The 26,505-nt window shown below is 42.2% G+C and overlaps 1 protein-coding gene across 1 annotated transcript in view; it reads left to right on the forward strand.

Annotated features, from left to right (window-relative positions):
- The window catches only part of LOC146861630 (uncharacterized), a 337,542-nt gene extending 323,741 nt beyond the window's left edge, over positions 1 to 13,801 (forward strand). Inside the window, exon 6 of the mRNA XM_085646461.1 lies at positions 13,688 to 13,801. The gene's annotated coding sequence lies outside the window, so the exon portion shown is untranslated. The remainder of the gene's footprint in view (positions 1 to 13,687) is intronic.
- The last annotated feature ends 12,704 nt before the right edge of the window (positions 13,802 to 26,505 follow it).

Consider the following 26,505-nt stretch of genomic DNA (forward strand, 5'->3'; position numbering starts at 1 on the left):
ATACATGCGTAGCAAAAGTAGGCGTAACTGGGTGTAACTAAAGAACGTCATCAGGTGTGATGTCATAATAGGGTGGTTCCATGAAAGAATTTCGCAATGTCAGCAGAAATACTTGGCAGAAATGCGCGCACAGCAGCATGACGTGTGATTGACGTGCAACTAGGGGGTGAAGGGGACTTGACATTTAGCTCTACATGTGGCGACAGATGTCTGGAGGGTCAAGTCAACCTAATCCCAAATCATATCTAACATCCTATGTTTAAAGAACTATGTTATCCAAAAGAGAGGTCTCTTAGAGTAGAATCTTATTCTATACTGACTATACTGACTGTTAGTGCGTGTACAAGCGTCTAAGTGTCTACACTAGATGCGAGGGCAGAAGTCTTCCATAATAATAAGGCTATGAATTACTTGCATAAAGACAGAGAAGCCGGGCCTTTGCTCGGTAACTGGAAGAATGTTTACTTAAACTACTAGACAGGAATGCATTGGGCAGGGAGCGGAGCAGATAATTTCGAAGGTGAAATACAGTTTTTGGCAGGCAACAGGCTGATGTCAGGCATCGTGAGCCGCGCAGGGAATGAGACAAAGTTCATGGTCACAGATGCAGGCTCAGACTGGAGCTTTCAGAGGCAGAAGGCAAGAAAAGCTTGATGACAGAATCAGGGCCTACTTGCCTGGACTGTAAAATGGCATAAGTGAACCATATAAAGCCGGTGGCCTTTCATACTTAGGAATGGAATATCCAGCCTATTCATGGCGGATCTGAAAGAGGACATGTTGACGGTGGACGCACATGTGTTTGCGTCTTCATAACTGGAACTGGAGGGAACATACATGTACTTGTGATTCATACATGAAACCGTTGGGGTCCAAGATAGGGGACATAACTGATCAGAAAAATCCATATTTCCACAGGTTACACAATCAATAAAAATAAAGTACCTCATGACGTCCCATATATAAGCAATGATCATCGGATCAGATATATAATCTGCCTTTTTGTAGTAGTCCGGGCAGAGTGAAAGTGAAATTGAGCAAATGCACTTGATGTAACAAAGAGACTATGTCCAGTGCCACCCGTAATAGAAACTTACAAGCTTCCCCACCTGCAGACAGTAGTAAATAGAACTAACGTGAGTCTGCTTCATGAGTCAGACTCGAGTAGGTTTGTCTTGGACACAAGCTGACTTAGCTGGCATGCCAGCTACAACAAGGTTATGTAATTTCGCTAACCTAAAGAGAAAAGGAAGACTGGTGTACTGTGGCATAGTTAGTATAATGCCTGAAACTCCCACAAATGTTAGAGGCTGAGGAAGTGGGAGGACAGATACATACCACAAATGTTATGTACTGTGCTTGCTAGTGCTACAGCTACTATGCCACTATGTGTTACTGGTTTGCTAAGAGCATTGGTAAAATATTCTTTTTTTCTTTCTTGATATAGCTCCTCCAAAACCAACGAGGAAGGAGTTGGCAGTCATGGCCCGGCGCTGGAAGCTGGAGGCCATCTGCGCCTAGTACCGACGGCTGGTGGCACTGGCGGAGGAGGCGGCAGTAGCTGCAGCCTCCTCCAATGCCCCGGGCCTCAGCCAGGCCCCTCCAGTTGTTCGGCGCCACGTTCAGGCAGCCACCCGTCGCCACCCACCAACAACATCCAGCACTACTGCTGCCCCCCCTGTGGATGCAACTGCAGGGCATATGCGCACCGCATGCCCCTCTAGAATGCGCGACTGGAAGAGGAGCTAGAGGAGGTCAAGAAGAGGCTCAATGTCCTGGAGAGCGACATCCGAAAAGCCCGCCGCTATAGACCCTGTTCAATTGCCCCTTTTTTATAGGTTCTTTTGGTGGGTGGGAATCGGTCGTTGGTGTTTTTATTGACAATTGGACATTTGATTTTTTGGACTTTTTAGTTTTGGACATTGGTTGGGGTTAGGGAGAGGGGTGGGTCAGGTGTTGTTGTGGGATTTTTTACATAGTTTATTTTTGTTAGGGGATTACATTATATATATTTATACTTAACATACGATGTGGTTAATGTTTTTTGGGTGGGGTTACTGTTTTACGTCACACTGTTTCCTTGCTGCTGCAGGGCCACAGCCAGTGTTTGATTTAAATAATTGCCTGACTTTGTAAGACACAGATAGATGCGGTACCCCTCACTGAGTGACTTGTCCTACTTGTACGGTCAGTCTCTCTTCCTCCTAGTCCATTATTATACATCCCCCAAACATCTTTTCTTTTCTTACCTGTGATTGATGTTTAAGTTAGATACAGTGATGGCTGCATGACGATGCAGGTTGGGTTTCAAAAGGAGAATGCAGAATCAGATGCCATGGTTGTGGTGGTAGTAGTAGTAGACACTGGCAGTAGCATTTACAAAAAAAGAAAATGAGACAGTCAGTCGCCTGAGAGAGACTCTGGGAGGAGTAGTAGAGCAAAGTAAATAAAACATAATGGTGGAGGGGATAGCCTAGTACCACAAGTTAAAACTGTAGTTGTTTTCGAGTCACTCAGCTAGGCCTATACTAGACACACGCGTAACCTTTAGTGCTGTGTGTAATAGGAAGGATGACAATCAATGCAGGCAATTAATGATTATGGATTAGGTTCCTTTATTAAAAAAGTTAACTCGCAAATATACTTATCATCATGGGTGGGCAAGCAGAAGAAGATCCTCCCCATGCCATGAAATTGAATTAGTGTTGCTTTCACCACGTCCGCCCCAGCAAGCGTGTGATCAATTATTGGTGTACATTAATGTACTCATACCTCAATAAATCACACAGCCCGGGGGAAGACGGTTAGGGTTTGATGAATGGTTGGGAAGGGGGGGTTTGGGGAAAGGTTTGACAAAGAAAAACAGTACGCATGGACAAACAGCAAAAGAAAACAATCTTTGTAGACTACCATATCCATAAATGTGTTAAGGGTGAAAAAGGATATGCATGCATGATGATGATAACTTGATGGTTAATGATCAGTAAAACTTACTAACTCCTACTAGACAATTAGACAGTGCAGGGCATCAGTATATTAATATTATGCACTTTGCCTTGCCTGTCTGCCCTCATAGAGAAACAGCTTACATACAGTTTGTGTTCTGTTCTGTTGTACCGGGCTTACTTTTAAAGATCGCAAAGAAAATGTAAAAATAGCTGTAGGGATGAATTATAAGCAGAGAGTAAACATAATTAATAATAACAACAACACACAGTATTAATTATTGAAGACAAAAAAATGAATCAAATTGTTTAAAAGATGAAGAAAGTTGATACTGTTACTGTGTTATCCTGGTCAAATGGGGAGTTGCATCTCGGCATTCCTCTTGGTCCTCAGTCCCTTCCATGGAGACTCCATCCATCAATTTTGGGTGACCCCACTGCCTGCTTGGCATCTGTAGATTCATTGGGAAGGTAAGTGTGCGTTGTTTTTCCAAGTATAGCAGAGGGTAAAAGCCGGCCTGTAAATGTAAATGGAAAAACAAATGGGATATTCAAAAATCAATGAATAAAAAAAATTCATCAATTATGGTGGAGTGCAACAGATAGAGAAGAGAACACTTTTAGACTGAGGCGGCATGGATAGATACATCATGTCTGCCTACTCTGTTTACAGCATTTTTTAAGCTACACCAACAACAGGACAGAGCATTCCCACGGCACCGGGCCGTGACAAAACCTCCATTTAGCTGAAATTTTGACAGAGCCAGACAAAGCACATATACAGCAACCTGGCATTTTCAATGCACCGCTGTCAGTCATACTACTACACTCGACTCCACCACTACACGGACATGTAGGTCTGCTGTGGTACTTGGTGACTTGTGTTTACCTTATGGCACTTCATGAAACGAAGTTATTCCATCATTCAGCTCCGATCCTAAGTACTGACTGACTGCGAAGAGTATATGTGATCATCATGCTCATGGTGTCCAACTCAGTCTGTAGTGTACCGAGTGAGTCCAGAGTCAATATTCAAATATCCAATGGATAGCCCTGCAGTAGAAGTACAATTTTGTTATTAAACAACAAGCCTGTTTACAGCACCATTAAACAGAAACAGTTACCCGAGGACACATATACAGCAACATAGCATTTTTCAAAGTAAGTAACTAAATCAACACACGGCTGTCAGTCATACCTCCACTAGTACACTCGTGACTACTCAACTCCACCACTGCACAGACATGTAGGTCCGCTGTGGTTGTTAACTTATTTACCTTTTATGCCACTTGATTTGAAATGCCCAGAGTTATTCCATCAATCATCTCCGATCCAACTGACTGACTGTGAAGATAGTATGGTCATCATCTTGGTGTTGTATGTGTTGGTCAACTCCAACTCAGTCTGTAGTGTACCGAGTACGACTCTGACTAAGTCCATATTCCATATTAAAAATTGCAACGGATTTTCGCCTGCAGTAGTAGGAGTACAATTTGGTTATTAAACAACAAGAAGGGAAACATTGACTGTCACTTGAGTCACTTTTGGCTGGTAGATTAATTACTAGTACAGTTCGACTTCATGCACAAAGTCATCAACACAAAAAACAGCAATCACTCTGAGTCTGCATACAACGCATGCCAACATTACCTGTCTTGCTCTTCTCTTTGGCTGTCAGATGCCTAGTTCTTTCTGACAGGTGTGTGCTTTTATACCGAGCCAGTGGCCTCATTATTACTCCACATTCATTTTGAGTGTTAGTTGCTGTTTCGGTTTTCTTACTCATCTGTGGCATTTTGTCACAGTTGAAGTTGGTTCACATGGTCAGTGCTGTGAGATGGGCCGCGGCCTGGGTAGCGGTCATTGGTCAATTGAGTTTGCAGAAATGTGACATGTCAGCAAGTTTCTTCGAAGAGTCTCTTGTCTTTCTCTGCCAAGTACCTTCTGTTCTGACATTGATGAGCTTTTATGCCTGCCGAGGCAGTAGCCTAGTTCTGCAGTGATGAGTTTCGGCTCGGAAACAAAAGGAGGATAGCTATAGTCACGTTCCACTTCTTCTGGAGGGACTGTTAGAGGCAACATTTCTTGTGCTATTCTCCATCCAATGTCTGGCTTGAGGGAAATGTATTTAGGGCGAGTCAGGAAGATGGAGCAGGACCCTGAGGAGTGGGCAGTGAAATGCACAGAGGTGCAACTCCAAGAGGGAAATAATAAGAGAAGACGGTGGTGATGGATTTGTTGTGATTTGATTTGAAGCAGAAAAAGACGGATACACACACAAATAAAGGAAGGTAGAAAGTAACAATTTGAAAGCCTAGTTGTCAGGGAAGAGGCGCTCGTCCTCAAACTCTGGTGGTTCGGACAGAAGTAGGTCATGTAACCTACTACTTACATAATCGAAGTCGCTCTCCTCTTCCTGCTGTGATTCACGTATTTTGTAGTCCTGTGGTATAAAGTGCTGATTCATTTCAATCATGGTTAACCTCTCCACGCTTTTGGGCTAGAGACTGGTCATTTTTAAAGTTACAATGGCACCAGCAGCACTGAAAACACGCTCAGAAGAGACACTTGCGACAGGGGAAGCCAGATACTTTATCGCCAGCCTGCTGAGCACTGTCCATTGGCTTCTTTTCCCATACCAATACACCAATGCCTTTCGATCCATGAAGACCTCTGTTGGGTCATCCAGATAGGCCTGGAACGTCCGCTCAATGCTCAGGGGTGCTCCGATGTGCTCAGCCTCTTTTGCCTTTGCATCAGCACTGGACTTACCATACCCCTGCCATAGAAACCAATCAGTTGCCGATTGTAGTGTGGATGATCCTGTTCTTGCTGTTGTTGATGTTATTGGGAGTGTTGGTGACTGCTGGGAGGAAAACGCACTGCCCTCAGGCTCTGAAGTAGAACTTGACTCTGGAATCTGCCCTGTAGTACCTGTTCTGGCATGGGGCGGGGGGCCTCTAATTACCAGCCGTTCCTTTTCAAAGTCAATGGCTTGCTCAGTTATCAAAGTTTTGTACTTGGCAACATCCACTTCTGAAAAAGGAATTACTGCCTGACTGTTCAGAAATACCTTGTACCGTGGATCCAAAATTGTGGCAGTAATGTAATGTGGATGTGACACAATGTTATTTTGAATACTTGTATTTTCAGATAAGCGAACGGCTAAGGATTCCGCCAAATAATGTGTGTCTTGTTTGTCATCCACACCTGCGTATGTTTCAGACACCTCCTTCAGCTGCTGCTCTAGCATGTGCAAGAACAGGATAGCTTGGCCAATAGTACAGTCCTCCCTGCTGACTTTACGTGTGACGACCTCAAAAGGAAGTAGCATCTCTGTCAGGCATTTAACGAGGTCCCATTGGCCCATCTCAACGGTCATGCCTCTCACAGTAGGATCCCCTAATCTTCGCATGACATAAGCATTGAGTGGTATGTACTGCTCAAACAGACGATCAAGCATGTAATAAGTTGAATTCCAACATGTTGGCACCTCCTGGATGAGTGCTTTGACTGGCATTTTATGCTCAAGTTGAAGGACCCTCAGCTGCTTCCAGGCTTTAAAAGAATGGCTGAAATGTGTGCATATTCTTCTGCAGGTGGCCAGTAAGTTGGCACACTGCATTAACATTGTTGTTCTAGACTTTTTGAAAAATGAATACAAAGTCAGCAAACACGGGACCCTGAAATAGCCACCATCTTTCATGGCCCTAACTACATTACTGCCATTGTCTGTGGCAACAAAACCAATGTTAAGCCCTCTTGGGCGCAGCCACTCAAAGACCTTGCTGTTAAACTCATCCAAAATGTTTGCAGCAGTATGAGATTTCTCCATGGCAAACATGGCTACAGTTGCATGTTTGCTAGTGGCATGAAAAATTGCAGCAGCGTCAACACCAGCAGATATCTGTTCTCTAACTTTCACGAAAGAGATGCAGTGTACAGTGATGCACATGTAATCAGTGGCTTGGCAACTGGTCTACATGTACGTTGTCAGGTGGATACTCTGAACAGCACTCTGCTTCAAGACGTTTCCAAGCAATTCCAGCATGTCGTGATGTAGTGCTGGAAGAGCAACTCTGGCAAAATAGTAGCGGCTGGGAACCTGCCATTTTGGGCAGATGGTTGTCACAAATTCCAGAAAACCCACCCCTTCAACAAAAGAAAAAGGGAGAAGGTCCAGTGCTAACATTTTAGCCAGCTTCGCATTGTACAAACATGCTATTTGGTGGTTGCGTTCGTACTGCCCCTTCCCCCTAAACATGCTGATAATGGTTGGCTGCATGGTTTTCCTTTCTCTTAGGCTCAACAATGCACCTTTTTTCATTGCGGTACTCCTTGCTGTTTCAGGCTGACTCTTACTCTTGTGCCACTGAGATGTTGCTGAAGATGTGGGCGACGATAACACTGCACTGCTGGGGACAGGGCTACTTTGTGTACCACTACCAGAGAGAATGTCTCTGTGTCCTTCCTCTCACACTGAGATCGGATCTTCTTCTTCTACTCATTTATCCCCACCAACACCAATGGTTGCAGTTTTTATGCCGTGAAGGTGGTCCTCCCAGTTGATCAAGTGATGTTTTTTCAGATGGGTTATTTGGCCTCCGGTACCATAGTTTGTACCAAGCTTACCCCGACTAACAGAGGTATTACAAATGGAGCATATAGCAATATACGCCTCCTTTACGCTAACCGTAAAGAAGTCCCACACTGGGGAGCTTAACTTTTGCCTCCTGCTGGAGGTGCCACTTCCAATGCCGGATGAACTGGAGGGTGTGAGTTGAATTTGACTCTGTGCTGTACCTACTTCTACTGAGGTGGTGGTTGTGCTGGATGTAGGTCGCTGCCAGGCCTTTGCTCATGCAAATATGGAAGCTGTAGGTTGTGTTGGTGTTACCTGTGTTAGAGGTATGCTTGCTACATCCCACGCAGCGATTTTGTATAGGGTAATAATGTTGGTCTCCATCTCCTTGGGCCGGGAGTGATGTTCGTGATGACTGGCTCATCATCCTGCTGTTCTACATCATCCTCCATAAATGTAAGGCTTTCTGGAACGTTCCTTTTCCCTAGCCTGGTCTTGGGACGTGTCTCCTTCTCAGACTCAGTTTGTGACTTCCACGTGGCATCTAGATCATCAGAAGGGAGGCTTGGCGAAGAACTTGATGGACTAACCCTCCTTTTCCTTGCTGGGGATTTAGAAGACAATGGATCTTCTGAATGAGTGGCTTCCTTTTTTTTCCCCCTGCATGGGGCTCAATTTCCTGAACTGCCCCTACTTCAGGAGGAACAACTACTATTGCAGGTGGCGGTTGCGGCTGTTGTTGTTGACCACTCATCTGCCGTGTTTCCTCCTGCGTTGATTGGGTACTACTTTGAGATAGCAAGAAGTTTAGCTCAGGCTCAGCATCACTGGTTTCCACCATTAGGCTGGCTACCTCTTCCACACTCATGTGCTTGGACCTGGGTGGGTGGGTTGGGCCCACTGACGCGGAGGTGCTGCCCCCAGCTTGTCCCACGGACACCACTGCTGCAGGCGTCATTTTTGGTTTCCCAAAAAAGGTTTTGGGTGGCACACCATATTTAAGTGTCACTTCCTTCTTCTGTTCCTTCTTCTCAATAGCAACTTTCTTGGTACTGGAGGACCTGGTACCTGCTTTTTTGGGGGCAATCTTCTTCAGATGTCAGCAGCACTCAGTTGCACAAGTTGCAGAGATGTCTGGTCAGGTCACTCACACGTCACATCATGTACAGCAGCAGGACATCTGTCTGGCAGCACATCGGGCAATGATGACACACCTTCTCCTCAGTCTTTTGTGCACCTTAAACCAAAAAAGCCAGAAGAACATCAAGAGATAGTACAATCAAACTAATATAATATATAACTTCTTAGTGTGTGGTGGTCACAATTATAAAATTTTAGTAACTCAGTGAACAATAACAGTGTAGCCATTTATGAGACTTTGACAACAAGGCCAGGGCTTTCCTGGTGTACTGTGCACACTCAGGAAGTATAAGAATAGCAAAGAACAAAAACAAAAATGTAGTGGAGCCTGTTTGGCCTAAATTTGTGCATCATGTGTGATGGATGCAGCATCAGGAAGCTGCAGCTGGCAATGGGGATGGATTTGGAAGCAGTAAGACAGGAGGAACAATGGAAAGACACGCAGGCCTATGTGGCAAAAACAGCACACTACTAACTACCACCACAAAATGGCCCCCAGCCACATTGTCACTCACAGGCACAAGGCACAGCAAACAATGAACTCAAGCAGACCTATATGGCCAGACAAAGGATACCTGATAAACAACACAGCTTTAATGCAAAAATGAAAATCCAGATGGCTAAAAACAGGTTGGAAAGTTACACAACAACAACACATACACATGCAAAAAAAGCCATTTATTTAACACACCCCAAAAGTGAAATAGACCCCAAAAAACCCACATTTTGCAAGTCAATCCAATGCCATCCATGCCCTAAATGAAATTCAACAGACACCACATAAACAGTTGTTTCATGCACCCATAAGTATCTCTGGGCCTACTGGCTGAAAAGGCCTAACACTAGGGGTGGGCAGAATTTGCGTAGTCGCGATATGCAAAGCCCCTCAAAACGGTAAAAAATCTCCGCGTGCACGCAGAAATTCCGCGAACACGCAGAATTGCTTGTTCGCGATGCTTTTTTCCTGTTCGCGATCGCTGTTTGCATGCGCGGGGGGAAATATCTTGCAAACACGCATTTTGAGAACGCGAACAAGCAAAAAATTCCGCGAACCCGCGGAGTGCACAATTTTGGGCAATTTCGCGTTCTCCGCGGCATGCAAAATTACCCAAATTCCGTAAAATTCCGCGAGCAGAACGGAATTTACCGCCCAGGCCTACCTAACACACACCCAAAAAGTGAACCCCCCAAAAAACCACATTTTACAATTCAATCCAATGCCATCCATGCCCTAAATGATGTTCAAATTCAACAGACAACACAAATGATGATTGATGAGTACCTCTGGGCCTACTGGCAGACCGGGCCACAAGCTTGGAGGCCTATGGCAAAATCACAGTGGCTGGTCCCACAAAATGGCCAGGCCGCCCACAACAACAAGAAAAGGGAGACAAGACAGACAATGCAGGCCTATGGCAAAAGCACAATGCCTGGCTTCACAAAATGGCCGTCACCCACATGGTCAGGCCAGCCACAATACCAAGAAAGTGAAGACACAGGACCAGTAAGTTGGAGACTCTGGGGAACTTCCTCTTTTAAAAAATTGTAAAAAAAGAAAAATGACTCCTTGCTCAACAAACTACAACCAAATGACAACCTGAGGAGTTGTTTTTTTAGCAAAATGAACAAAATCATCATTTTCGAGAAGGTTTTATGCTGCTCGAGAGACATTCTTCACCAGATTGAAAATTCTGCGTGTTCGGCATTGCGATCACGCATATTGAGCGCGCGAAGAAGACTAAAAGTGTAAGTCCGCATTGTCGCGCAGTGCGGAGTTGCCAAAACTGCGCGAGCTGAACACCTAGGGTTACCTACTGGCTGAAAAGGCCTATTTATTTACCACACACCAAAAATCTGAAATTCCACCACAAAAACCACATTTTGCAGTTCAATCCAATGCCATCCATGACATAAATGATGTTAAAATTCAACAGACAACACAGAAACAGTTTTTATGCACCCATGATGACTACCTCTGGACCTACTGGCAGACTAGGCCACAAGGCGATCCAGACGGAATTTCCTTATGAAGTACTCATCCTCCATGTTCGCCAGCACTGGGAATGGACGATGCACATTTGGTCGTCTCCTACATATTATGAAAGGGGACACATGTCAATTTAATTCCCCTATGAGATGTGTCAAACATCTTACATCTTGACTGACGCAGCGCCAACAATGACTGGACTGTAACAACAGCTTAATGCACAAGTCACATGCAGAGAGACCTTGGTCTCATGTAGTTGTACATGTGCTGACTACCTCCAAAACAGATTCAGACTATGTGAATGGTAAATAGTACACTCATACATCTTGTGTCACCAGCCCTGGGTGTAGGTGACTCAGCTCATGTTGGAAACAGCAACACTGCTGACTTCTATGTAGCTGCTGTACCTACCACACCTTCTAGCTTAAGTCGAACAGAGCCCAACTTTTCTACACAATGTGCACAGTGTGTGTAAGCTGATCAACTATCAAAATGAACAAAGCAATGTACACAGTGAAATAGGCACATTATGTGGTCAGGCCATCATCAATGTGTGTTGGTTAGCCATCTCACACATTGACATCTGCACAAATATGAGACTCCATTACATACCAAATCTGTGTACATGCACAACAATATCATAGGTGAAATGTGAGTAAGTACATGCCAAAGCATGTAATCCTGTGAACTGACATGGCATGTGTAGGCATCAGTGAGGTGCTTGGCACACTAGCATTAAATTTTGCAAACAGGTGATGTGATACATTGTGAATGTCTAGTGTTCAATGATGAAAATTGGCTATTGCTAGAGCATAATGTGTCCATAGATGTGGAATGCGTGCTCCACTACCACAGGCACAGTCATTGGGTACAATTCTAAGATGCCAAATGGCGGTAGCGACCGCCTGGCACCCGCAGTGTGCCACCGCCAATGCCCATACTATTGCAGCCAAAGGGAACGGCGACCGCAGTAGTGAATTACACATTTGAAAACCGCAGTAGGCGTGCTCCGCTACCACGGGCCCGGACATTGGTTAGAATTGAAAGATGCCAAATCACGGTAGCCACAGCCGGGCCCCTACCGTGTGCCACCGCCAATGCCCATGCCATTGCAGCCAATGGGAACCACGATCGTGGTAGTGCAATACAATTTTGAAATCTGCTGTAGGCGTGCTCCGCTAACGCGGTCCCGGTCAGTGGGTACAATTGAAAGATGCAGGATTGCAGTAGCGACCGCCTGGCCCCCGGGGTGTGACATCGCCTATGCCAATGCCATTACAACCAATGGGTACAGCGATCGTGGTCGTGCAATACAATTTTGAAACCCGCGGTAGATGTGCTCCGCTACCGCAGGCCCGGTCATTGGGTACAAATGAAAGATGCAGGACTGCGGTAGCGACTGCCTGGCCCCCGTGGTGTGACATCGCCTGTGCCAATGCCATTACAGCCAATGGGTACAGCGATCGTGGTAGTGCAATACAATTTTGAAACCTGCTTTTAGGCGAGTTTCAAAAGGTTTCGAGAAAATGCGAACCACGCAGACCAATTACAGCAGCTGAGTACCACTGAAACAACCCCAGGGGCCTATATATGTCTGTGAGAGAGCCACACATTTCAATTGCATTCAGACACTGCTGCCTGCCATTCTTCACCACCAACTGCTGCTGTTCCTGTCTCCTGGATCCAGTGATGGCGAGAACTGAGAACATCAGGGCCCGTCCCTTCACCACAGGGGAGCTGGAGGTCCTGGTGGGCGAGGTCCTTTCACAGTTTGGGAGGCTATATGGTGCACCAGATGTACTGGTAAGTGTTTCAGAGTTAATGTTTGAGAGTGCTCAGAGTTCTCACATGATGTTGCTCTGTAGTAGTATGTGACTGTGAGTGCAGGTTAATGTGCCATGCTCCATACATGGCCTAGTAAGAATTGCACTTGAGTATTTGGGAAGGATGGCAACATGGACATTTCTTCAGCCCTCCTTCAGCAATAAAAAATACAAACATTGGTCTGAGACTGGGCAATGTAAATGTGTGATACACTGCCTAGCATGCTGACTAAATGTCAATGGGGTTTGCAGCCATACGGTTACACTGCTGGTTTGGACAGTCGAAGTCTGAACAAACATTGCCTGTGCTATGTGATGTCATAGTCCATGAGGTTTTCACATGCTTATTTGTGACATTACAAATGTATTTCGTCCAGAGGGTACTGAAGAATGTGTGTACAGTTTTCATTTTGCTCCTATGGATATGTGTGCATAATGCACAAGAGTAAAATGCCTGAGTGGAACACTCTTGGTGGTAATTCACCTATGACACATCAGATAAATGTAATTTGGAGATGTCTCCCTTCCATTGTTTTCTTTATGTGTTTTGTCTCAAATGTGTAGGCACTGTTTATCCTCTCATATTGTACATGCATGTGAAATTTCTGATGGCCCACACTTAACCTCAGTGTGCGTCCCACTGGCCTGCACAGAAACTGCCCAATTTTAAATGGACCCATCAGTAAATGGACTGAGTGAAACATATGCGTTGTCCTCCAACCTAGTTCTCAATGAGCTATCTTAGGCCTGGGGATTGCACAAGACAGGACTACACCTTGTGAGTAGAGTGTGAGAATGTAAGATCAGGGCCCTAAATGTGACCTCCATTACACAGGTAGCAATTCACTGGCCAAGGACATTGAGGGGTGTGTAGTGTTGGACACAGTAAGTCTGCCCCGACACATCATTTCAAATGTATTGTATGTATTACTCACTCACATACTGCATCACAGATTTGGGTCTTCTTCACATTGGATTCTGTGCTGGCACTCTGCATGTGTATGAGATGGCCAGGATATGTGTCCATCATCATACAGGTATACATTTCTATGAGATTATTTGAAGCAAGGGTACTACGTGACATGCTGTATGGCCTCTGCACAACATTTATGTATTGGTGTGCTATGTTTTTTATGCTCCTGTACTGACTCAAGGTGGTAGATAACGCAGTGTCACTGAAACTTCCTCTTCTTGTCTCCCATGCCTGCAGCTTAAGGTCCACCAGCATAAGGCAATATGGAGGGCCATTGGACGCAAGGTGCGGGCTCTGGGTGTCTCCAACCGACGACACACACACTGTTACAAGAGGTGGGATGACATCTGTCGGCTGAGCAAAAACGTGGCATAGATGATGCTGGGGATGCTACCTCGAAGTGGCAGGTTGGCGTGCAGGAGCATGACACCACTAATGGCCCGCATCTTGGCAGTGACACAGCCAGAGCTGGATGGACGCTTGAAGACCCATCAGAAGCAAGTTTGGGGTGAGTATTCAGGGAAGTGTGACTTTGGGTGTGAGTGACTGCATGGATACCAACCCTGAGGCAGTGGTAGGTCTGTGATGTCTCTAGTGTGATGCAATGGCTTCTAAGTGGCCTCAGTGTTGAGTGCAGCTGTTATGCTTTTTAACAACATGTGCTTTCTCATGTGTTTAAAACAATGACCCTTCTCATTGACAGATGAGATATGGCCTTCTGTAGTATAAGTGTCATAGACATCACCTGGCAGTGAACAGCAGTGAGCATCATGTTAGTGTGCATTTATAGATGTGTGCTGTGCAAAACATCAAATTTGTGGCAACTACACAGAAGACACCAATGTGCAACTGTAGTTGTGCTTCAAAGCACAAGATGCTGGATAGCAGGAGCTTGTGGCCATTGCAAAATGACATTTGGGAGTCTGTATCTGTGGTGTTCCCTTAAAGTGACTCCATATGTGACAGAGACAACATGTTTAGATGTATATCTATCTGACCTATAGGCACGTAGGTATGCTTACAGAGAATAGTGTGTTAGGTTACATGGAGGCACAGGCCAGCTATTTGGCTGTGTCAACGTCACATGGGGCATTACTATCAACTATGCATGTTTCCATGCATCTTCTGATGATTGCATAAAGGATGCACATGCTGACTGTACATGGAGGAGGGCTACATGGGAGTATCATTTTCAAGTTTTGTGCTTTGCTTGCATATGATGTTTGTGAGTATGGCACTATACTGAACCTAGGTCTCTGTCTCTTGCAGCATCTATTGAGGGCATGGAAGGACAGGGGACCGACACCAGTGGTGAAGCTTCTGGCATGACTGCTACACATGAGCTCACTGACACTGATGTGACCAGCGCCTCAGAGGGGGGCAGGAGTGCCCTGGATGAATCTTGCCCGGGGGTCCCTATTTTTGAACATGAATCTTGCCCGGAAACACCAACCTCCACATCTTCAGATTCCAGCGGTGACTTCTCGATGTTGGCGGGCCCAGGACGTTCAAAATCTGCCTCCTCTTCAACCACACATCGTCCAGTGCCCACCCTCCTGGTTGCTACTACAAGTGCTGTCCATGCCCGGAACCCTGGGAAGGGTAGAGTCTCCTTCCCCCCAGGCACCGCTGCCCCTGTTTCCCTTGCTGTCCTCAGCGTCGAGGCGCTGGAGCTTTTGCGCCAGCTGTGTGTGGGTCAGACTGCTCTCCTGAGTGCCTTCCAGGATTATGACAAGAAGTTGGCACAGGTAGTTACCTTCATGGAGGGGATTCATTCTGACGTGGGTGGCCTACACCGAACTGTCCCGTCTTTGTCCTCCACAGTGACGGCAGCCATTCAGCAGTCACAGGCTCACAGTCCAGCTCCTGTCCCTTCAGCAACCATCCTGCCAGTGGTACTACCTGACGAGAATGCCCTCAGGCACCAAGTCCTCCACATGCAGCACACAACAGCAGCAGTCCAAGCGGACCAGACCACAGACACCATCCCCACAATACAAATCAGGCATACAGGAGCTCAAAACTAAAAGCCCATCATGTGACACCCATGGGCATCGGGCCAAGAAGCAGGCATCAATATTACATTCATCAAAATTACCCCCTTCCAAGGGCACTCCCATCCCCACACCTGCTCCCAAAGACAAACAAACAGTTGCCTTGTCTGCTGTGAACCTGGTGCCTGCAACGACTAAGCACAAACACTTCTCTAAGGCAGATTCACCCATGTCAACTCCCACCCAGACCCCTGTGAAGCTGAGACAGGAGAGCAAAGTGGGGTGTTTACCTGGACAACAGTGTATGCAGGGGAAAGGGCAAGGCCACCCCAAGCGTACCACCAGATCCAATAAATCCCCACAGGGAGAGGCACCTGCACCTGATACACCTTTAGTGGAGAGTGAGGCTGTTGTGCCCACCGCACTTCCCACTCTGGCCAAGACACTTGTGGGCTATCGAATCCCCAAGAAGTTGAGACCCAGCCTTCAACTTTCACCCTCACACACTGTGTCTCCTGGAAGCACGTCTCCACCTCCCCGTGCCACCACACCACCCGGTCAAAGCAGCCCTCAGGCTCACACAGCCACTGATGCCTCTACTTCAGCCGGTTCTCTCACTCCCAGGTCCAGTCCTCCAACTGGCCCTGACAATCAGCCACATCCAAGTTCAACTGAAAGCCAATGTTGAAGCCAAGTCCTCCTCCCCACACCATTTCTCCCACAGCGGTGCCTGGACTGCCCATTTGTAACTCCTGAGCTTAGGTGATTCCCATGGCAGTGGACCATGTTACCCATTCCCTGTGCAGTTTCTCAGGCACACAAGTACAGACCAGAACTATGGACTGGCCAATGGCCTTGCTGTTTGTCACTTTTGATGCCCATTCCCGGTGCAGTTTTTCATTCACACATGTGCATACTTTGGATTTGTACTGGCCAATGGCCTTGCTGTTTTGTACTTTTGATGCCTATCTGGGTATTATGTAATGAAGACTGTTGCTCCTGTTGTCTGCTTTGTCAATGTCCTTGCTAAATAAAAGATTTTATGTATGGTATCTGTTTATGTGACAAATGCTCTGTATCCCCTTTAACACTGCCAGTTGCTTGTTTTACTTTTGCAGAGGTTTCCAGAGGTAGCAGGCACTTTTGTTCTTCTTCAGTCTGAGGCTTGAGGGTGCAATGATGGTTGTTTGTGATGCTCTACTCTTCTTCTAATCATTTTGTGCTCAGGTTTGCTAAATTGTACACATGTCATGTTAGGATGCAATACCAGAGCAGAGGTGAAGGCTATCCACAGGATTACTTGCGGGGTGGCCAGGGTCTGGCATTTCTGTGGGCTTTTTCTTGATGTGTGCACAGCAGTGTTGATGTATAGTCATCTTGTGTGGGCCTGTCTTCATAGTCAAATGTGTACATTTGAATGTGTGCCCTTGAGTAGTCATACAGTGTGATTGGCCTGTCATTGTCAGTAGTGTTGATGTGTATGTGCCCCTGCACATGCCAAATACAAACATGTATGATCCAGGTAATGAGTGCCTGTTTGGTTACATTGTCAAACATGTGCTTCAGATTGTGGGCACATGTAGGAGTTGTAGGTTGAGCACTGTGCAGTGCGTCGGTGTGTCCTTGCACTCCTAGGGGACACCTACTTGTTGTAGCTGTCAGTGGTGAGTATGCAGAGTGTGTCACTGCAAAGTCTGTGTTGTGTATTGTTGATCAGCCATGTGTCTTGTTTGAGTTTGCGCTCACTGTGCTGACCTGGTCAGCCACACTGATATTATTTTTGAGTTTTCTCATGCATTGCTGTCACTTGACACATTTTTGGCTCCAGTATGGTACGGGGTATGAGTCATATCATCCTCTATAGGTGCTTCTGATGCCCACACATTGTGAGGTACTCCTCTGTGTGTTTGTGGACTGTACACTCCTTACCTGTCCACTATTGATATACACACCACTTCAATCTCATGCCTTCCACCCCATGCCTTGTCAGTGTGAGCCTTCCCACCACTTCATAGTGTGACACTATACTGTGGGAGGATGATCTGTGTACAGGCTCAATGTGCCACTCAGGACAGTTTCGCAATTAGTTATGTGTAATTTTCTTCTACTAGTTAGCACTCATGGTTGCTCATGTGCAGTGCATATGTTTGAGCAGCACAGTCCTCTAGTCATGTTGTTTGCATCTGGGCTTCCCTGAGTTGTGCATCTGTGGGTGATGTCTAAGCTGTATGTGTGTTTGCTGAGGTACCGCTACCCTCCTGAGTGTGATGTTATCTGTGTGCTGTGATGATTTGTGTTGAGGGAGTTCATGGTGGGGTACTCAGATATGTGTGCTACTGGCTTGGTTGGTGTGCACACACTGCTTAGTGAGCATGAAGTCATGTCAGTGTATGTTGCCTTGTACTTGCCGCCTAGTGTGCATCCCCCTGATGTCCAGCTGAGTTTGCTATGTGATGGATTGATATATGCATCTGTTGTGTTTTTGTTGTAGATGGATGCAGTGCTTTGCCTGTGATGGCTCTTTCTGCTGACAGGTGCAATGTGTGTGTGATGTTCTATTTGCATGACATTGTGTGTGAGTAGTTTGTGCATTGTGATAAATTCAGATGTGTGTTGCATGTGTAGTGTGCATTTCTTGTGTGTATGTCACATACAGCAAGGTGGATTATTGTTCATGAGCTTGTTTTGAGTGCACAATAGTGGTATGCTGGTAGTAGATGAGGTACAGAAGCGGAAGGGCTTGAAGAGCTGGATCCATAGCGGTCAGGAACACGTGGAGGTGACCGGGATTCGAGTTTCGCTCTCTGCAGTTGTGCTTCCACAGTCTATGAGGGGCTGGTTTCTCCGCTGCATTCTGATGTGCTGTTTGAGGCATCGTGATTTGTCCAGCTGTCGGGACGTCATTCCGCACGGCGGTCTTTCTCTATTGGCTCCCTCCGCCACCGTTGCGGAAGGAAATTTCTGTCAGATCCCGAAACTCCACAGCGGATGGAAAATGGGCTATCTTTGCCCATTGTAATATGGCGGACGCGAGGAATGCCGATGGAATGCGGAAAACAACATTTTCCGCTAGCACCCCAGATATGCCTACGACCGCCATCCTAATGAGCCCCAGAGTCATGGAATGGTAAAGCAAAGTATTTTCCGTTTCTTATTATAAACAGTTTCATTGTTATGGTTGATTATTATTCTTGTACAAAAAATAAAACATTTGTATCCATTTTTTGTAACTTTAAAAAAAAATCAACATATTTTTCATTTTTGAAAAATTAAATAACATGTATTTTACACAGTTGTTTTTTATTATTTAGCATATTGAATATCATTTTTAATAAAATAATATAATTTACAATATTTGTAACAAAAGTTTTGTATATCGTTATTTTTTATTACATTCTTATATTTTTTGTACATTACATAAAATAAATATATATTTTCATATACATTAAATATATTTTTGATTTTTTAATCATAAGTTAATGTATATTTTATATATTTTTTTAAATTTATTTCAAACATTAGGAAAATTAATTGTAATACAGAAAGTTGTATATATTATTTTTAATACTTTTTTTATATATTTATAATTGTATTTTTAAGGGGAGTTTGTCTTTTACATTATGCCATCATTTTTTTTTTGTTTTTCACTTCTCTTTCTATTGGTTTTGTTTTTAGGTCATTTTGGAAGACGGAACCTCGTGGTTGGGAGCTGCTTTCGTCTGTTCAGGTAAGTTTTATATTATGTACTTTTAAGTTAGTTTTCAGGTCGAGGTTAGGTAGTAGTAGTGTAAATAGATTTGTTAGGGTGTTGCTTGATGGTGTTTGGTGTAGTTATGTGTTGTTTTGGTAGGTTATTGTTTTATGTGTTGGACATAGTGTTGGATATAATTAGAGTGTTATGTAGTGTTAGTTATGTGTTTATTAAATACATTGTGTTTTTAATGTTGATAGTAATGCTTGTGGGATTGTATTTGTGTTGTGGGTGGGTGCTGTTTACTTTTTTATTTACAGGTATTGGATTTTAAGAACGGATCGATTTACCAACACTTTTTTATTTTTTTACGGAAAATGTTAGCCTTGCTTGACATTTCCTTTTTTACCGGTGTTGTTAGAGCATTGTTTTGTACCCTTTTTTCGGGTTTTTGAGGGTTTCATTATCAAGAGGATTGCAGTGTTGGATTTTATTTTTACAGTTGTATTTTTGCATTTTTTGGGGGGTTATGAAGAGAACTTTATTCTAATTTATTTTGTTTCCTGAGGATTTTATCGTTTCTGAGGATATTCTACTACTACATAACTGTGAGAATTATTTTTATTTACTATGGGTGGGAACTGTATCTATTTTTTCATTGTTACATTTTTTATTTAATATTTATATAATGTCATAATTTGTTGCTGTATTCCAAATTTTATGACAATTATAAATATTAAAAACAACATTTTTAATGATTTTTATATGTTTTATGGTTGGAATGTTTTAATTATGCTTAGTTTTTTGTTTAGTTTAAATAATTGATTTTGCTATTATATCTAAGACCTTGTGTAGTTGGATTCCACTTAGTTTTATGTTGCAGGTATTCGTACATGGTTTGTTTGCTTAGTTCAGGGCTTATTTTACTTAGTGATTACTCAAGTCTGAGTTTTTGGTAGCTCTGTTGGTTTTTTAATTGCTTCAATTTATTTATGTAGTGTTGGTTGTCTCCGTGGATGGTATACATATGTGTATTAGTTGCAAACATTATAATTCTTTTGTTAGGAATCTTTCCTCTTTGTGATGGTGTACTCAGGAAGTATTTCAATTTCTATAAAAGTTGGGGTATAGGTGGAGATTGAGATGTAGCTCTCTTAGTATTTGCTATTAGTCTTTTTAAATTGGGGATTGTGACATTTTTTGGCACTCTAGTTAAAACACTTTTCAGTATTTGAGTGCTTGTTGGGAGCTTATGCTTGCTTACCTTATTGTCTCTAGGGCATCTCTTACTTCAACTTCAGTTACATTTGGGGGATGGTTGTGTTCTCTAAGATTTACAACATTAGTATCTATTGTAGTGGCTCTCCCGTAACAGGCATTGGAATAATATTTGCTACATTTCCAATGTGTTTTATTTTCAATAACTTTTTCTTCGATATAAGTGTAACTCAACAAAGCATTTGTTTACCCTTTTGCGATAAAATGAACTTTGCTCCTTCTGTCATTTTTGGAGTATATATTTAAATATATGTATATTTATGTTTAATAAACATACAGGGGCCGATTCCGATCCTGTATTTTTTTTTCCCGAACGACTCGTATCGGTAAATTTTTCCATACAAATCGTACAAGTCCCGTCCAACCCGTGAAGTACGATTCGTACAGGAAAAATACAACTTTTCCCGATCCGATTTGTACGGATCGGCCCGATCCATACAAATCGGATCGGGAAAAGTTGTACGAGACGGACCCGGACACTTTTCCGTACAAATTGTAAAAATGCAGTCCGACCATACTAGTACGATCCGGACCGGCTTTCCGATTTACGATTTGTACCGAAAACGTCCCGTACACGGGGAATGCCATTACCCGCTACGAAGCGAACTTTGTACGACTCGTATCCCGGGAAAAGTTGTTCCCGGGGTGCGAGTCGTACAGGCATACACCCCTGTGCGTTGTGTATGTACGGTGCGTACCCCCAACATACGCGATGTTGGGGTACACGATGTTGGGGGTACGCACAGTACATGCGCACTGGGGGTACGCGATGCGGGGGGTACGCACAGTACATGTGCACTGGGGGTACGCGATGTTGGGGGTACGCGATGTTGGGGTTACGCACAGTACATGCGCACTGGGGGTACGCACCGTACATACACAACGCACGGGGGTGTATGCCTGTATGACTCGTACCACTGGGGACTCTGCTTTTATGGCTGTTTTTGGCTCCCGTAAGAAAAGAGCCGTACGGAGTGCCGTAGGGACGAATCGTACTTGCTGGGGCGGAAACCGCTGCTTAAATACGTACAGACATCGCGTACAAGCTGTTCCGGATCAGAATCGTTGGTTTATTTTAGCCGTATGGTCTTTTGTACGATTTGTATGGAAAGAGGCTTTCTGTACGAATCGTACTTCCTAGGTTGTAAGAAAAGTTTACTGGGTACGAGTCGTACGGGAAAAACGCTCCATACAACGATTTGTACAGCCTTTTTCCAGGATTGGAATCGGCCCCACAATGTTAAATAATAAACATGCTAGTTCAATTAATGTTATATACATTATACTTACATTAGTGTTGGTTTGCTTTTATTGATAGTATGTATTGATGGTCGTTATTTATTCACCTTTATATTATCTGTTGGTATGAAAGCAAAATGTATTTTTATATTAAAAATGTGTCAGTATTTTGTATCGCTATGTCTTTAATTGAAAAACAAATAATACTTACTAGTTGTAGTTGGTGACTTTAATTTCGTGGAAGTTTTTTGTTGGTGCAGTTTGTAGAAGCTGAGAAGAAAACATAATGTTCTAGTTAAATTTGTTTTTTTTTAAATGTATTGTTTATTATTTTGTTCTATTTGTTAGTTCTTTTGTATACTTATTTTTTTTCTTAAATGTAGATTGTGTAGTTTTCTTTGAAGTTGTGTGTTGTAACCTTTTTGAGTGGAGTTATATTGAAGTGTAAGCTGTGAAGTAACAGAATACACTTTATATTATTAGTTTGTTAGATTATTTACAACTTTTATGAACACATGTATGAAGTTAAAGAATTGCAAATCTTTATTAGCCATGTTTAAGGAATTGCTATTTAAGAGTTGCAATTTTTTATGTATATAGTATTTTAAAAATAAATTGGTATTTATACAGAATTTGTAATAGGGAGTATAATATGTTTCAAATAATTCCTTTGGGTGTAGAGGTTCATAGCAATTAATTAGAAACAAACTGTAGTTTGAAAGTATTTATTTTGCTATTACTTTTGCAGTCAATGTATTTTAAAAGCATTTTCATTTATTATAATTGAGGCTTTTTTGATCATTGGACTGTTTGCGAATGGTAATAACATTGATGCATGTGCTAATTACATTTTATTTAAAACATTTTGTAATACAAATTATATATTTACAAATTTTCATTGATGTGGTTGTTTTTGTTGATGTTGATGTTTAGTTGAATTTTGTGGCAGCTGTATAGGGAAAAGCATTTGTTAGCTATGTTTAGTATTTTTTTTAAATTACAATTCATTTAGTTTATTTTTAGGTTGATTTATATATTTAGTTTTGTTATATTTTTAATGATGTTGAGTTAAGTATTGTGGGCATTAAAATGTTTCTTCTATATTTTCTCAGTGTATTTACTATGAAGTGTTATCTGTGACATTTAAAGAACGTGTAATTATTTTAACTTTAATAAATTAAAAAAGGTGAAGTATTTATATTTTGCTATAAAGTTATGTTCTTACTTGTGTGTTCGAAAATTAGATATAGTTGTTTACGTAGTTCTTCTTTCTTCTCTATTCTCTCTCTTGCAAAGTAACGCGCTCCTCCTTGTTTGGCCGAAATACGGCAAAATTGTGCTAATTAATTCCTTGTTTTTATATTGTTTAATTAACTTGTTAGCATTTTCTATTGGTTTGTTTTAGGTTAGTTTAAATTTATTAGTCAAGATACTTCTTTTAGCAGTTACTTTTTAATTAGTTTAAAATATGTTTTGTTTATTTAATGTTTGTATTTCTGTTATTTATTGTTGTATTTTGGCTATATTCATAAATAAATGTAATTTAATTTAATTATAGTTGATATATATTAATTTTAGTTTATATTCGGTTTATTGGATATTTATTTTAATTTGTGTAGTTAATAAATATTTCTATTTGTGTTAGTATTATAATAGTATGTTATTTAAATATTTATATTTTTTTATATATGTTGTAATTTATTTTAAGCAATTGGGATATATAATTTTATTCTATACGTTTTTATATTGTTTTTAATGTTAAATCTTCAATGCTGTTTATATATATTGTGTAGTCGATATTGTTGATATCGATATTTTTGTGTGTGTTTTATTTTTAATGTTATCGATATTTCTGTTATATTTCTGTTGATAATTTTGTAAACAATTTTGTGGATGATATATTTTTATCAATGTTTTTGTAAATCCTAGTTTAAGTATAGGGTGTCGATATTTGTGTTTACGATATTTTTATCGCAATATTTTTGTAGGACGAGGTTTTTGTATTCAATATTTTATCAGTGATCCGTGCAGACTATCTGCAGAACATTTGTAGCGACAGTCACTTATGTACCAACAGTATTTGTGAATCTATGGTAAAATGTGAGAAAGTGGTGCTCCTCTGTAGAAATATTGACTGCACCAAATGAAAAGAAAAAATGTTGTCCTTACAGGGGAGAGGGTGGGTTATATGTGTGGGGGTGATGGTGAAGTGTGAGAGATATAGGGAATCACATTCGGGAGAAATAAAATGGTGCTGAAGCGGAAAGAGGTGGCTTGTATATATCAGATGGAGGTTTTTAGAGACATGAAGGGGAGAAAAAGTATGTTAGTGTTTAATACCATGAAAGCCTGCAGAGGAAAGTAAAGGGGGAGAGATTAATAAACTGTTAAGATCACTTCTAATTCCACAGACCTCTCACATTTTCAGTTCTACCTATTCACACCAAAATCATTGTTGTAGCTAATTAAAATATTTGTCATTTGATGCCATCTATATGTCTGGATTCAACAACATAAAACTCACAGACACCCATATATTTGTAAGGTTGCATGCTGTGTGAATCACAGCCTTTTGGAGTAATTTAAGCCACCACCTTAATGACATAGGCCACTCTTCTTGGAAAGGAATCTTAGTTACATTTCTTTGGCCACGTCTATTCATCCCCTTTTCATCCGCATTAAAGGACTAATCAACATCATTAAGGAATGGTAGTAGCTTGTGTAAACATGAAAGCAAGTTATTTCATCCAAGCAATTTGGTCTAATCTTTAGAAAAACTGTTATTGTTTCCATCTCCCTAGCTGCAAAGCCACCAAACAAGTATGTAGAGAGGTGTTATCTCAGTGTAATCTAGCTAAATTATTTAATTGCCAAGTTAGCAGATTCCAAAACATTCCATCAGCTTACCTGCCTCTGCCGCGATTTCCATCTTCTTTCTGGCCTGAGCTTGCTGGCAAGACTCACGTCAGAGACATTTAAATAACTTGCCTGGCCCGTGAGGGAAGAGACAGGGGTGAGTCATTGTAAACCAGCATTACTGTGCCAGCCCATTGCTTTATATGACAATCCATTTAGCATTTTTGCAGTGGATCATCTGCACCGAGCTAAGCAAAAGGGAACAGAAAGTGTGCAAAGATGCTACAAACCAGCTCTACTACAGCTGTGCACCACTCCGTGACTGGGAGTCGGGTGCCACAGTATATTTACGCAGGTGAAGTCATAAAGTTCATGGAACATTTGTCTGCATAGCATAAAAAACAGTATCTAAAACATTTTTAAAGATGTGAAGCAAAGTTTAAAAGTCATAATAGTATGGAGGTTTCAGATTTAGGGGGGTGGGCAGACAGAAATATGGGCTGGCCTGGCCCCGCTCAGCCCCCAGTAGCTATGGCCCTGAAATGGTCAATATGTCATTGATGGCGCTATTATGCAAGAACAATCCTGCCTCTGACAGACAAAATTATGTTAAAAATGCCCTAAACATTAAAAAATTGGCATGATTAGCCCGGGCCACATTTATGATAGAGATAGCCGTAATAATGCCAAGATTGACTATAGCAGGCAATGTCAAGAATGGGTCAATTTAGACCATAAAATCGGGGACAACCATAGTTGTGTCAGGAATCCCTCCACTATTTCAAGGACAAGCAGTATTAAGCCAGTTCCACTATTATTCCAAGGGTAGGCACTATTCTGTTAAAAATGTTTTCAAAATGTCAGTGAATAGCACTACCCCATGGCCACCACTGTGCCCGTGATTTCCTTTTTTTTAAATGTATTTATTTATTTCCACAAAGATTCCGGTGACAATACAGATTAGAATCCTACCATTGATACAAATTATACAAAAATAGCACTCAAATTCATACATTTGAAACACTTATGGATAAAAAACCATCTTTAAGGGACATTTAAATAAACCTCAAACATTTAAGGATTAAAGTACAATAATAAATGCTTCGGGGCTCATCATGCCCCCAGATAGTCTGTGAGAGGACCCCAAGTTAACAATCCAATTTGTTTCTTTCTGGCCCACTTTAAAGCATATAGACTCGATTCTAATTCATAAATATTATAAAGCTTAGCTCTCCAAAATTCAAATTTCGGCGCCTCAGGGAATAACCATTCCGTTGCAATACATAAACGCGCAACAGTCATGGCTAGAAATAAAAAATATTTGTGCTCTCTTAATATAGGATAGTTAGATAAATTTGGTCCTACTCCCAATAACATAAATGCAGATAAAATCTTAAACGGACAATGCAACACCGTTGACATAAATAGCTCAATATTGGTCAAAAAATGCAACAATTTAGTACAATTAAAAAAAATATGCAGCATATCAGCATCCGGATCCCCACATCGGAAACATTTCCCATCATTTTTACTACCCCAAGTTGCCATCCGCTTAGGAGTGTAATATAACCTAAAAACCGTCTTGTAAATTTGAGCTTTTAAGTTTGCAGCCAAACATATCTCCTTAGCCATACACAAAGTATCCTGAATATCCAATTCAGGCTCTCCTAGCTGATTTTGCCAATAGAAATTATATTTTTTCATATCATCCTCTCTAAACTCCAGCAAAATTAAGTAAAGCAAACCAATCCTTTTTTTATGACGAATCCCCTCCACTAATATATCAGGAGAGAACTTGATATGTTTTTGTAAACAAAAATCTCGAATTTGGAGTTATTTAAAAAAAGAATAATGGGGCAGCTGATATTTATCTGAAAGTTTTGCGTATGTAGCAAATGTTCCATTTACATCATATAAATCTCCAATTCTACATACGCCCTTTCTTGACCAGCTCTTTGCCACATTGTCCCAAAATACGGAAGGGAGTATTTTATCAG

This window comes from Triturus cristatus, chromosome 3_1, assembly GCF_964204655.1.
Source record: "Triturus cristatus chromosome 3_1, aTriCri1.1, whole genome shotgun sequence".
Classification (NCBI taxonomy): Eukaryota; Metazoa; Chordata; class Amphibia; order Caudata; family Salamandridae; genus Triturus; species Triturus cristatus.